Source organism: Condylostylus longicornis, unplaced genomic scaffold, assembly GCF_029603195.1.
Source record: "Condylostylus longicornis isolate FDR11 unplaced genomic scaffold, ASM2960319v2 ptg000038l, whole genome shotgun sequence".
NCBI lineage: Eukaryota > Metazoa > Arthropoda > Insecta > Diptera > Dolichopodidae > Condylostylus > Condylostylus longicornis.
In genome coordinates, this window is record NW_026578007.1 from 13,586,927 (window position 1) to 13,599,651 (window position 12,725).

The window sequence follows — 12,725 nt, forward strand, 5'->3', positions numbered from 1 at the left end:
TCGTTGCTATTCTGTTATGCAGAAAATAATGCATTAATATCTTTTCCAATAGGTTTGTTTGATTAGAATTAGTACACCCTTATAAAGAACACATCCACGTCGTTGGAACTACAAGGATTCATTAATTTTTTGCAAATTAAATTTATGCAAGAAAAGCTTGTATATGTATAAGTATATATTACGTTACAGTTTTAATGTGAAAATGTATAAATATATATTTTCTTGCATAAAGCTCAGCATAAAACTCTGAGTTCGTCTTATCGCAAAATAACTCAAAAACGAATAAAGCAAACACCACCAAACTTTCGGAAATTGCTTGCTTTCTGTAGAAGACCCATACTATTGTAATTGATTAAATTCAAAGAACGGGTTCAGGTGCTATCATGCAACTCAAGGGGATTATTTTAAAAATTTCAAAAAATTACTTCTTTATTCAGATTATCATGGTATAATTTAATTGGCGTTAGACGAATCAAAGGCACTGAAACATTTTTGTTTGTTTATTTTAAATTTCTGCAATTTTTAGTTGATCATCTAACAACACTGCATATTCGTAACAATTAGTTTACTAAATTGCAAAAAATTATTGCATTATATGAATAATTCTAATACATAAAGCACCACCAAACACATATGTATACGAATGTGTTTGTTTTAACTTTTAGTTGTTTCCGCAAAACTAAATACGAGTATATAGATAAACAATTTCTCTCTTTAATATTTTCGATATTATACAAAAATAAATAAAGAAATAAGATTTAATATTATAAAAATAATTAAAAAAAAAACTAATTACGTATTAGGAAAAATTTATAATTTATTTTTGAACTTGAACCAATAGAAATTTAAATTAGAAATCATTGCGTTGTTGTGATTCAGTTCACTCACATTTTGTTCTCTTATCATTTCACCAATTTAAATTATAACTTGTAATGGTAATTTGTTATTATTTCAATATACATACGTACTTATGTTCATATATATAAAAAAATTTTCTATAATTAGAAGCTTCTTTTTACGTAACAGAATAATTTATTTCCTTTATTTGATTAAAAATATGGAAATATGTATAGAATAACTCACAAATATTTATGAGAATCTTATCGTATGATTGCAATAAATATTCAATAAACGAATGATGCCATAAAAGAGAAGGGGTCACTTATTTTGAATTTATAAACTTTCATACAAAAAATATTATTTTAAAAATTTCAAAATAATCTGACAATTTCCACCGAACAACTACATACATAAAATAAGTATATTTTTTTAATAATTTCTGCAATTGTAGTTGGCTTTAAAATTTAATTATTTCTATTATTATTTTATATATATATCCTCAAAGATTCAAGGCAGACACAAAATTATTACGCGTGCAATATTGTTATACGAGTATAAACACACTTTTCTTATATTTATACATAAGTAAATGTGAAAGAATAATAAAATAATTTAGTAAGTAAAAAAATTTATTAATATAAAAATACTACGCAAGTAATTTTGTTTACTTACTTTTAATGATATCACTATAAAGAATCCAGATTAAGCAGGAAGATTCTGAAATAATAATGAGAAAAATTAAATTAAAATATTTTAATTTTTTTTAGAATTTGTTTTACAAAATTATGAAAATTTTTTATTATTTGCATCATTCAAAAGTTGTAATATATTATCAACAAATAAATAAATAGAAGGAAATATAGAAGGAAGTAAAAATTAGTAATTACTTTGTTGCGTATAGATACACATTTATATACATATATATATATATATATATGTGTGTGTGTGCATAAGGATGAAAAATAAAGGGAAATTAATTCGAAATGTTGCAATTGAATACAAATATTTTCGTATTGAATAATTGTGAAAACATTTAATAAATAGCAAAAAATGTTGATATTTTACTCCATGCCGTAAACACTTTAAAATTAAAATTGTAATATGCTTTCCAGAAAATTGCTTTAAATGAGTAAATTTCTATCCCTACTGAAGCAAATACATAATAATTGTCTTTTATTCCTCAATTTCAATATTTTTTCAGATAATATTGGAGATTTTCCCCGCGATGTGATTTAGGATCATTTGCTCCTTATAGAATAATAACAAAAATCTCTCTTCTGTTTCCATTATGACGAAAACTTATTTTTTGGTTGAGGACATGAAAATTTTGGAGAACATCCGTTCCATTAGGGAGACCATTTCTCTTGAAATGTACATAGATTTAATTTGATTTTTTAAATGATTCAATAATATTGCAGCATTTCTAGAACAATAACTTGTGAAACAAAATATGTTCGGTATTAACTACCGAATTTCAAAAATCAAAGTGCAAATATTCTGCTTATAAAAAATTTTTGGATGTGAGATTATAACTAATAAAATTTTTGTAAATAAAGTTATTAAGTAATAATTACTAATTATAGTAACAAAAAAAGATTATTTAAATCGATTATATACTATTTATACGACCGCCTATTATCGCCAATAATATTTTGAATTTAAATTAACAAATTATCAAAGAAACATGAGTGCGTACTTATATATAATTAATTATAGCCGCTATTCATTTTCAAAGCCGAAATAATTAATAAAATTAAATAATAAATAAAAAAAACATAAAGTTGCCATTATTCAGAAAATTTAGTTGATTAAGCCTAATGGCATATTATTGTAATTAGATACTCTTAGGTCTAATAGGTCATGCAACAGCAGTTGCGTGAGATATAAAGAATAGCTGCATTCTGTATACATTATACATTACTGTTGCTTTTTAAATTTAAAATCTTGATTTGTTGCACTAACAGCTACGAGCAGTTAATCTTTAAACTTAAGAGTTAATCATATATTGTACTCTTATTGTGTATGCATGACAGGATTAAATAATTTATTGCAATTTGGAATTAACAATTTAATTTTTTCTTTTCCAAATTTCTTATAGATATTCTTGAATAAAATACAAATTTAATAATTATTTTTGGAATTATGCCGTCTTCTAATTCTTACATAACTTTAAACTTCAATAACATAATGTCCTTGATAATTTTACCCCCAATAAAATACTTGTTTTGCGTATAGGTATATACAAAATTTCAAACAATAATAATAAAAAAATATAATAAAAACCTTAAATTCATAAAATAAAGTGTGAACGTTTACCCCTAAACTTTGTGTTTTATTTTTTCTTTTCATTTATTGAAATTATTTTAATCAAACAATTGATAAGGTTATCAATAAAATACAAAAAAAAAAAAATTACTTCAAATACATTTTCATACATACGTGCTTATTTAATGGTTAAGAATATTTTAATTTAAATTTTAGATAGTCGTCACTTATTCATGAAGTCATCAACCAGGGTCAACCGCAAAAAACCGAATAAAAATGATAATGAAAAAACAAAAATAAAAATATGATAATTTTGCAAGGAAAAAAATTTATTAACTATAGATAGGTAAGTATGCCTTGAACTAAGTCAAATATAAGTAGTAAGTATAAAATTTAAAGCACGAAATTTTTGCAAATATTTACTCATAGGTTTGTTATTTGAGTAACTTAATAATTATTGTTCTAGCTCTACACATATTATTTGTTCTAGCTTAGAATAAGTTCTAACTGCCATAGATTCTGAACTTTTTCCACTCTATTTGAGTGTTTCGGTTGTGCACTAGCCATATGCACAACTACTGTCTATTTTATTGATCGGGGAGGCATATGCACTGTTCTAACAATATTGTTCTTTATACAATCTTATTAACGTATGAATATGACAATAAAGTGCTTTTACGACATTATAGTTAAGACAAAATTTAAGATTTAAACCGAATCTGATGATATTCGTAATATATAAACATTATTCGAAATAAGACTTTGTCCGAAGCAAAATAATAGAATTTACTCTATTCTCATCAGATTTACTGTCAAATAAACATGTAATTTCTTCAAAAAATTCTGAACACCAATCGGTTAATTTTAATTTTGATTATATCTGAGCTCCATCAGATAATTTCAGTTTGTTGTCTAAATGCAATCACCAGGCTTTATATTAGATTTAATTTTAAATTTTATTGTATACGTAAACAGAACCTAACAACTCATTCACTCATTACGCAAAACTAATAAAATAATATTAACAAAAAGTTAAAATTTCTTGTCAAAATTTCAAAAAATTAGGCTTAAAAGACAGATTTTGAGAATTGCAAATACATATACATCAATGTTATGTACGTATAATAGTCAGCATTGTTGTATAATAGAACACTTATGGTAACTTTTCAAGGCGGCAATATTATGTTTATTATTATATACTTAGCACATCTATACCCACAATGTAGATCACATTTTTTTTAAGTATTCCCCCGCAGAAATATAAAATTGGCGTAGAAATTTTGTTTTTTTACGTCAAAATTTTTGAGTTCGCAAAATGTGATCTTGAATTTTGTTTTTTCTTTTTTCTTAAAAATTTAAAAAATGCTATTAATAATAATTATTATGAAACAATACTGGACACAAATAAGTATTCATATACACTTAAACAATAAAAATGATCAAAGTCCAGAAAATTTACTTATTTTATGTTTGATTCAAAATTTTATTCAAAAATTTTGCTTATTAATAGCAGAACACAAAAAATATTTACGCATATTTTGGAATAATTCATTTATATTGCGAACTCTGACATAAGAGCCTGTAAAATAAAAATTTTAGGTAATACAAGATTTCATTCAAGAGGCTCGTCAATTTGAGCTATTTAGCATTACAAATTAAGAAGAACTCTCTTAATGACTGAATTTAAATCTAAAGTAAAATATTATTCTAAATTGCTTTTCTTAAATTAATTTTTAATTTAAACATTTAAGTACTTATGCTATACTTAAACTGTTTCAATTATAATTTTACATGAATTTTGGTATCAGTTTGGCATGCGACATTAAATGTTAAAACATATAACATGTATATATCTAGATATCACATAACTCAATTGAAATTAATTACAATTTAAACATTTAAATGAGAAAAAATTTAAAACATAATCATCTAATTAAAAAATCTGCTCATAATTTTTTGCATTTTATACACAATTTAAGTTTTTATTACTTACATACTTAAAGGAATTTATAATAATTATGAAGTGATCGCATAAATCATCTTAATTTTCCATTTCTATCGATTTAAACTAGTTTCAATCAACTAAATTGGCTAAGCTTTCTAAATTCTTTGATAATTGAATTATTGCTATATTGCATTGCATTTCATTCAAAATGTAACTAATAATTTTTTAAATTACTTACATTGAAATACAAAAACTATAAAAAATATTTAAACAAAACTCAACTAACGATCAGTGCTGGATCTAAACACAACTAAAAGCAATGCTAAATATTAAAAGAACAGAATCAAGAGCTATTAATTCCTCCCTTATCCCTGGTAATTAAAAATTTCAAAATTTCAAATTCAAAAATTGCAAAACTTGTTTGCTATACAAAATTCTCCTTTACAAAATTTGTTTACTATTGTAACAATTCAAGAAAATAATCATAAATCCGTGTCCCACATTTTTTGAGTAACATTTCGAAGCAGCAAATTTTTAATTATACAGACTTAATATACATATTTTCTTTAATTACTTGCAAATCTGTTTAGGGTTAGCATTTAAAGTAAAATACACTCCTTTTTCAATTTCGGGAATTCAATAAACCTCCAAGGCCCATAACGATACAATAATCCTGCTCTGCTTACAATATAATGACTGTTATTAAAATATACTTAATTACATATTTATATATTAGTATATTTATGCATACGTAAATGTAAATTATACACGATCAATTTAAAATAAAATCGGCCAATAATTGTCACTTTTTCATAAATTTAAATTGTAAACTCTAATTCTACTCGCATATATATATATATGTTAGTTAGACTATAACCTGTAAAAATTAAATAAGAATATTACTATTCGCACAAATACTAATAATGAAAGAACACTTTTTATATATACATTTGAAATAAAAATTGAATCAATAAATACAATTAATTGAAACTAATTGATAATTGAAGGATAAAAATTGAATTTTGCTACGTTATAGTAAAATTATAGTGTTATACTTTTATATAAATTAATACGAAAAAATAATTCAAATCTAAATATTGATTTTTTTGTGCCACCAATATATAAAAATACTTATATACACTTGCTGGCTGGCCTATATTACACAAAGTTTCATTGTATAAGTAAGTATATACTGTAGCGTATATAATTTTCAGACAAGATTCATTATCACTTCACCCAATTTTAATAAAATCTACTGTTTATTTATGAAAAGTAAATAAACTAAGGAAAGTAAACAATTTGTCGAAACTCATGTACTAGAGACACTAGGTTTTTAAGAATATTAACAAAAATATTGTTCGTCTGTTATTTTTAAGAATTAAAAATTAATAGAAATTATATTACAACTTATTCCTAACACAATTTATTGTAACTATATTGAACAGTATGTAAACTGCATATTTATTAAATCTGTATCAAAAATTTATTTTCGAAAATTCAGTTTGCAATTGTGTGAGAATCAAAATAAAATAAGTCCACTTTAGATAATTTTACATAAATTAGTAAAACCCCTAAACAATTGAACTTTGGCTAAGTTATGAAAAGAAACTCATTTATTTGAACTGATTTTTAGGTTCAATATTTCGAACACTGACTATTGTTTAAAAAATATCTGAAGAAACTTTTTTTTTTAAAATAATTTACATAAAAATAATGGGAGTCAAATTGGAAAGAATAGTTACTATTGATCTTAAGGAAAACATGTGCTTAACTAATAACAATAGTTCTATTCAATTGATATTACGGTCTGGTACCAAAGTAGCTTCAGTACTAAAGTACTGAAAAGCTGGTACTAAAGTACTAGCTTTACTGAACAAGACATTCGATTTCTTTAACACATTAAATTTGCAAAATTTAATGTTGCAAATTAGTCAACGAATTTTAGTCAGCGAAGAACTGTCGCATTGCCATTGGAACGACGAGTTTTCTATATAAAACAGTAAACGGAAGAATAATATTTTTGCCTGACCAGCTTAGTAATTTTATACTCTTGTTATATAATGCTGCAAAAAATTGGTTAAATTTTGCCCTCTCAATAGTAAACTGCTTCGTACCATTTATACAATCAGTCACATATGCATTTGTCGACTACTAGTAGTTTTACATTTTGTTCGCATTCACATAACTAAATTGTTTTAGTCGAATTTTCTCATTTATCTCATTTAACAATTTTGAGCAACAAAGTTTTAAAATTATAATTTCATTTAACGAATTCAAATTATTATCACTGTAAATATTAGAATTCTTTGCATTTATTACAATTAATAAAGAAAAAAAAAATGTTGACTTATTTACAATTTATTTAAAAGCGTCACAAGTTTAATTGATTTGTTAAAGAAACAAAATAAAATTTATGACGATTTAAGTATTTAAAATTTTCTCATTCATTCTACTTTATTTTTTTTTTAATTTTATCATTATTAAGTACTCTGTAACAAAATATTTTTATTAAAACTGTAAGATAACTTAAAATATTATTTAACTGGCATATTTTCAAGTTTATAAAATAATATTTTTGTTTTTAAATAAGTTAGTAAGTAGAATTTATTACAAATATAATAAATGAAAGCTAGAGGTTGAATTATTTTAAAAACAAATAAAACTTGAAAACAATTCATTGTTAATGAACTTAATCGTAGAGGTGATCTGTACAAGTAATATGGCATGTTTTCCAAAAGTGGCGAACCTGATGGTAAGCGATGTGTAGCAGAAATTAGTACTTATGTAGATAAAGATAAATATGACATAAGGAAGAAAATACTTTGACAGATACGATATTTTTCTTGATTTTTTTTGTATTTTCTTCATTTGGTTTAGATTTTTCCAACATTGATGTTTTCGTCTCTATATACTTATTTTCTAATAAAATTCTAGAATTTTCTCTGGAAAATTCTTCGTAAAAGAAAAAAATTTTCTTTGAAAATCGTAATATTCTCAATTAATTTTTTCGTTAACTTATAGTCGAGATTAGTGACATAAAACTAACACCATCTTGTGTGGCCAAATTTTAACAGCAATATTATTATAATATACAAAAGAATTTTCATAAATTTAAAAAACTCATAAAATATTTATTTTGTGAATAAATAATAAATAAATGGTAAATGATTATCACATAAAAATAATTTAACAGAATTAATAATTTTTCAACTGAAAATCAATCAAAATAATATTAAATCCCTTAATTACGTTATCAAATAAAATATCCATTCACAATTAAACATAATTTCTTACAATATCGGTATCGGTAAATTATACTGGTAAATATATAAATAAACTGAGTAAAAGTGGGTTGCTTATCTTATCAAAAAAAAAAAATTAACCTTTCATACTATGTTGCAATTTTATTTTGTCTACGATGATTTTATTTTGACTCATATCTAAACGTGTATCTGTTAGTACCTTCTATTATTTATATACGTACGAATGTATGTCCAAAAGACTATTATAAATTTGCCTTACCGTTCGTAACGATAAGAAATAACAGTATGTGATATAGATATGCACATATTTATTCATACATGGTGTCGAGTTCTAGCAGTCATTAAAAAATAATGGTAACACTTAAATAATTTGAACTATGCTTAAAAGATACTTCACTTTCGTTAAAACTAAAATGTATGTACATGTAAACAAATAATTTCTGTAAACAAATTTTTCTTCCCCTTTTTCCTCGAGTAAATGGTCGAATACAGCCAGATACAAAAGGATCAACACATATGTAATTAAAATCACTATCTGTCCCATAATCAGCTATGGCGTATTTGTTCGCCCATAGAATGACAAATTCTTACGAAATTCTAATAAAAAATAGAGTTGACATGATCAAATCTATTTTTTATTGACAATCAAATACAATTTTTAGAAAGTAATACTTTTTTTATCTAAATTAAAGGCTTTTGTTTTAAGTGGTTGCTCATACTAATTTTAAATACATACTTAACTTAATAACTATTGTCTATTCGATTCAATCCAATTTAAGATCGAAAAATGAGTCAGAATTTTACACCGAATTAAAAGTATACAATTTTTACGTGAGAAATAATAATTACCTACTTGGTTTACTCATATATAAACTTTTTTTTACATAGAGCATAGCTAAAATTATATGATGGAATTAAAAAGAAAATTATTAGATAGTTATGATAATAAATTATTAACCTAATTTTGCGTGAAATGTTTTTTTATACCGGCGAAAAATTAATTTTTTTTTCTTACTTTACGCTTTCATATTTTGTAATTGTTTTATAATATTTAATAGTTAACTATATTGTAGACGGGAAATTTAGGAAAAAAATTAGTAATTTAGTAAGTATGTTGTAATTTTATTTTTTGTATTTAACCTTCAGTAATGTAAAATTATTTTTTTTTCACACACACAAATTGTGAACAAAAAAAAATTTTAATGAATGGAAAAATAATTATAGTTTATTGTTTGATATTATCAAGGGGAAGATTTCAAAAAATTACAAATGCAACAAAATTATGTTTGAAATTTAAGTAATATGGTCTTATAGGGACAAAAAACCTAACAATTAATTAATATTGCAAATGAACATAATTTTAAATTGAGTATGAACATAATTGGAAATTTAACCTCAATGGTGACAGCGAAACCTATTCAGTATAGTGTTGTACACATTGTTAATTACGATACCATATATATGCATATGGCCATTGGTATTTGCTTTGATTTAAAATATTGATAAGAATGTCAATCAAGGGCACTAATCCTATTAACCAAGACTATTTATCATGCTACAAAGATATTTCGCAATAATTCATATACTTAGTACATATGTACATATGTATATGCAAAATCATAATTAATACTTTTGTGTAATGAAAAAACTGTAATATTTTTTTTATTATTCCTTAATCAACATTTCAATTCTGACCTATTTTTTTTCTAGAGTACCAACAATTGGTCCAGAATTTGAAGGTTAATTGAACAAACTTTTTTCAAAAAGCATTGAGAACTCGATGCATTTGGTTTCGAACGTTCAAGTAATCATTATTCGCAGCAAATTTAAAATGGGTACATTTGGAAAATATTGGATTAAATTGATGAGTAACCTAACGAACTAGTAATATTTTAAAATGCTAAACAAATAATTTTATTGGCAATATAGAAATAAATTAGTATTTAAAAACGAAAACATCTGCAATTAATTGTAATAAAATTTCAATCTTAACTAAGTACTTAATTTCAATAATTTCCCAATAAACAGTAAACAATTAATAAAAAATTTTTTACTCTCACATCACATACATAAAGTGCGTCATATAATAAAGCAAAATATTTTACTTTAATTAAAATCCTACATACATATGTATATAGAAATTTAATTTACTTATATAAATATAAAGAGACATAAATTATTTTAGACTTTCAACTCTTACTTATCGTATTTATAATTTACTTAATGTAGAATAAATGAAATTCAAAAACTTGGGAAAAAAAAGCCAAAGAAAAAGTGCTAAGGTCATTAAAAAAAAACGCGACGTTTAAAGATCAAATTTTTACATTTTTAACATTATTTGCATACTTTTCAATTAATACAGACACTCAAAGTGTATATATATATACAATAAATATAAGTTATTTGAATACAATTCGAAAGCTTTGTAAAATTAATTTTAAATCCATATATATGTATCTATGTATATATATGTATACATATATATACATATATTTGTTTATAATAATTTGCATTAAACAGAAATTCATTAAGTAAATTTTTTTATTCATTTTAGCTTTAGACAAATTTCATTTACATTTTTATGTTTCAATTCTTTGAATAAGTGAAAAATATTTTACTTATAGAATATCGTAAAAAAAAAAAATTGACTAGAAATACTCGTAGAATGTTGAAATTTAAAATTATTTACTTTAAAACTTAATTTACGTAAAAAAAAGCTTTTAATTTATTGAAAATAAAGTAAAAAAACAAAAACCAATTTGCATTCTTAAGATCAAAATTTAATAGAATGAAATAGAAATAAAAATTAATTTTACATCTCCTTAATATTTAAACATTAAAAATATAGAAATAATATTTAAAAAAAATTTTTTTTTGTTTAAGGATTTTTTGTCTATTTGGATTTCAATAACCATAAATTTTCAATTGAATTTATTCAAATGTTATACACTATAAAGAGTTCAAGTTCAATGAAATTTGCATTAAATGAATGAAATGTATAAACAATATTTATTAAATAATAAAGGCAAGCCAAATGTATTTGTAAGAGGAAGATAAATTATCCGTTTACGGAACGTTATATAAAAATTATATTGATGGACATAATATACTTAAGTATAATGAAATTTTAATCATAATTGTACACACAAAATTATTTAGTACATATTATTTAGTATTTAGTTCTGTCTTTTCAAAAAGTACGCCTGTCTGCTCTTAAAGCAATGAAAATTATTGCGACAAACCTTGCATATTGCGTATAGCAATTGGGTATATATGGTACATCTGGCGCTGATTAAGAACATTTCTTAGCATTTCTCTTAATATTTTCATTTTAAAATTAAATAAAATTAAAATAAATACAAAAAAGAAAATTATGATTTTAATTTAAAGAAAAGTTTTATTTAAGTGTATAAATGAATAATCACATATTTTTCAATATAATTGTGTAAGCAAATTTATATGCAAGTCATCAATATGTAAATAATGAATGACAATTCTTAAATAATTAAAATAATATAAAATTATTTGTTAAATAATTTAGAATTGTCAAAATAATATAAATTTTATAACAGACACGCTTATAATACATGCATAATCAGCAATATTCAATTGTCTTATATAAAATTAATGTACAATATTTTGGTGAATTGCAAAATTCAAATGAGATTCAATTAATTAATTATTCGTTGATTATAATTAAAGGACATTTACCATTTAAAAAATTAATTTAAAGCATTCATAATTAAATTTTCTAAAATTTTATATTAAGTAAGCAAAATAGGCCTAGAGAAATTCCTCAAAAGAATCGTTTAACTTGGATAGGCAACCTGTAATCGAACGTTCAATGACGATCTGGTGGTCAGGGGTGATGGTATAGCAAAACCGCACGTTCATATTAATTAGAGTGCGGCTACTCTGCTGCACCGACAAAGTCAACCAAGAAAAACATTACATTACCGGCTTACCATATACTTACTTAAGTATACATGGTTTTTATAATATTGCATTCAATCCCATATAATGGTCTAACCGTATAACGTTCTAGTTACATAACATTCACCGCATCCATACAAGCTTATATAAAGAAGTATAGTTGAGAGTAATAGTTATGCACATTTATTCTAAAAGATGGCTTAAAATTTTTATATTGAAAATAAACGTCACAGTCTTAAACCAGTCGTTGTTTAGAACCAACATATAGAACGTTCTATTTACAAAATCTCCCAAGCTGTTTGAAGTATTTTGAAATGTTTTATTTCTTGAAATGAATCGCAATAATTACTATATAATATGTATGTAACTCTTTAAAAATTTCCTATGTATGTTCTCTTTAAAAATTTCCTATTCGTTCGTATAGCTTGTGTATTATATAGCCTATTATACCCGTACGAACGTATGTTCGAAGGGTATAC

General features: G+C 23.7%; 1 long non-coding RNA gene across 1 annotated transcript in view; it reads right to left on the bottom strand.

Moving 5' to 3' along the window:
• Positions 1-1,512: 1,512 nt before the first annotated feature.
• LOC129609218 (uncharacterized) overlaps positions 1,513-12,725 on the bottom strand; it is a 41,247-nt gene continuing 30,034 nt past the window's right edge. The window contains exon 2 of the long non-coding RNA XR_008696938.1: positions 1,513-1,557. This is a non-coding gene — a long non-coding RNA (uncharacterized LOC129609218). The remainder of the gene's footprint in view (positions 1,558-12,725) is intronic.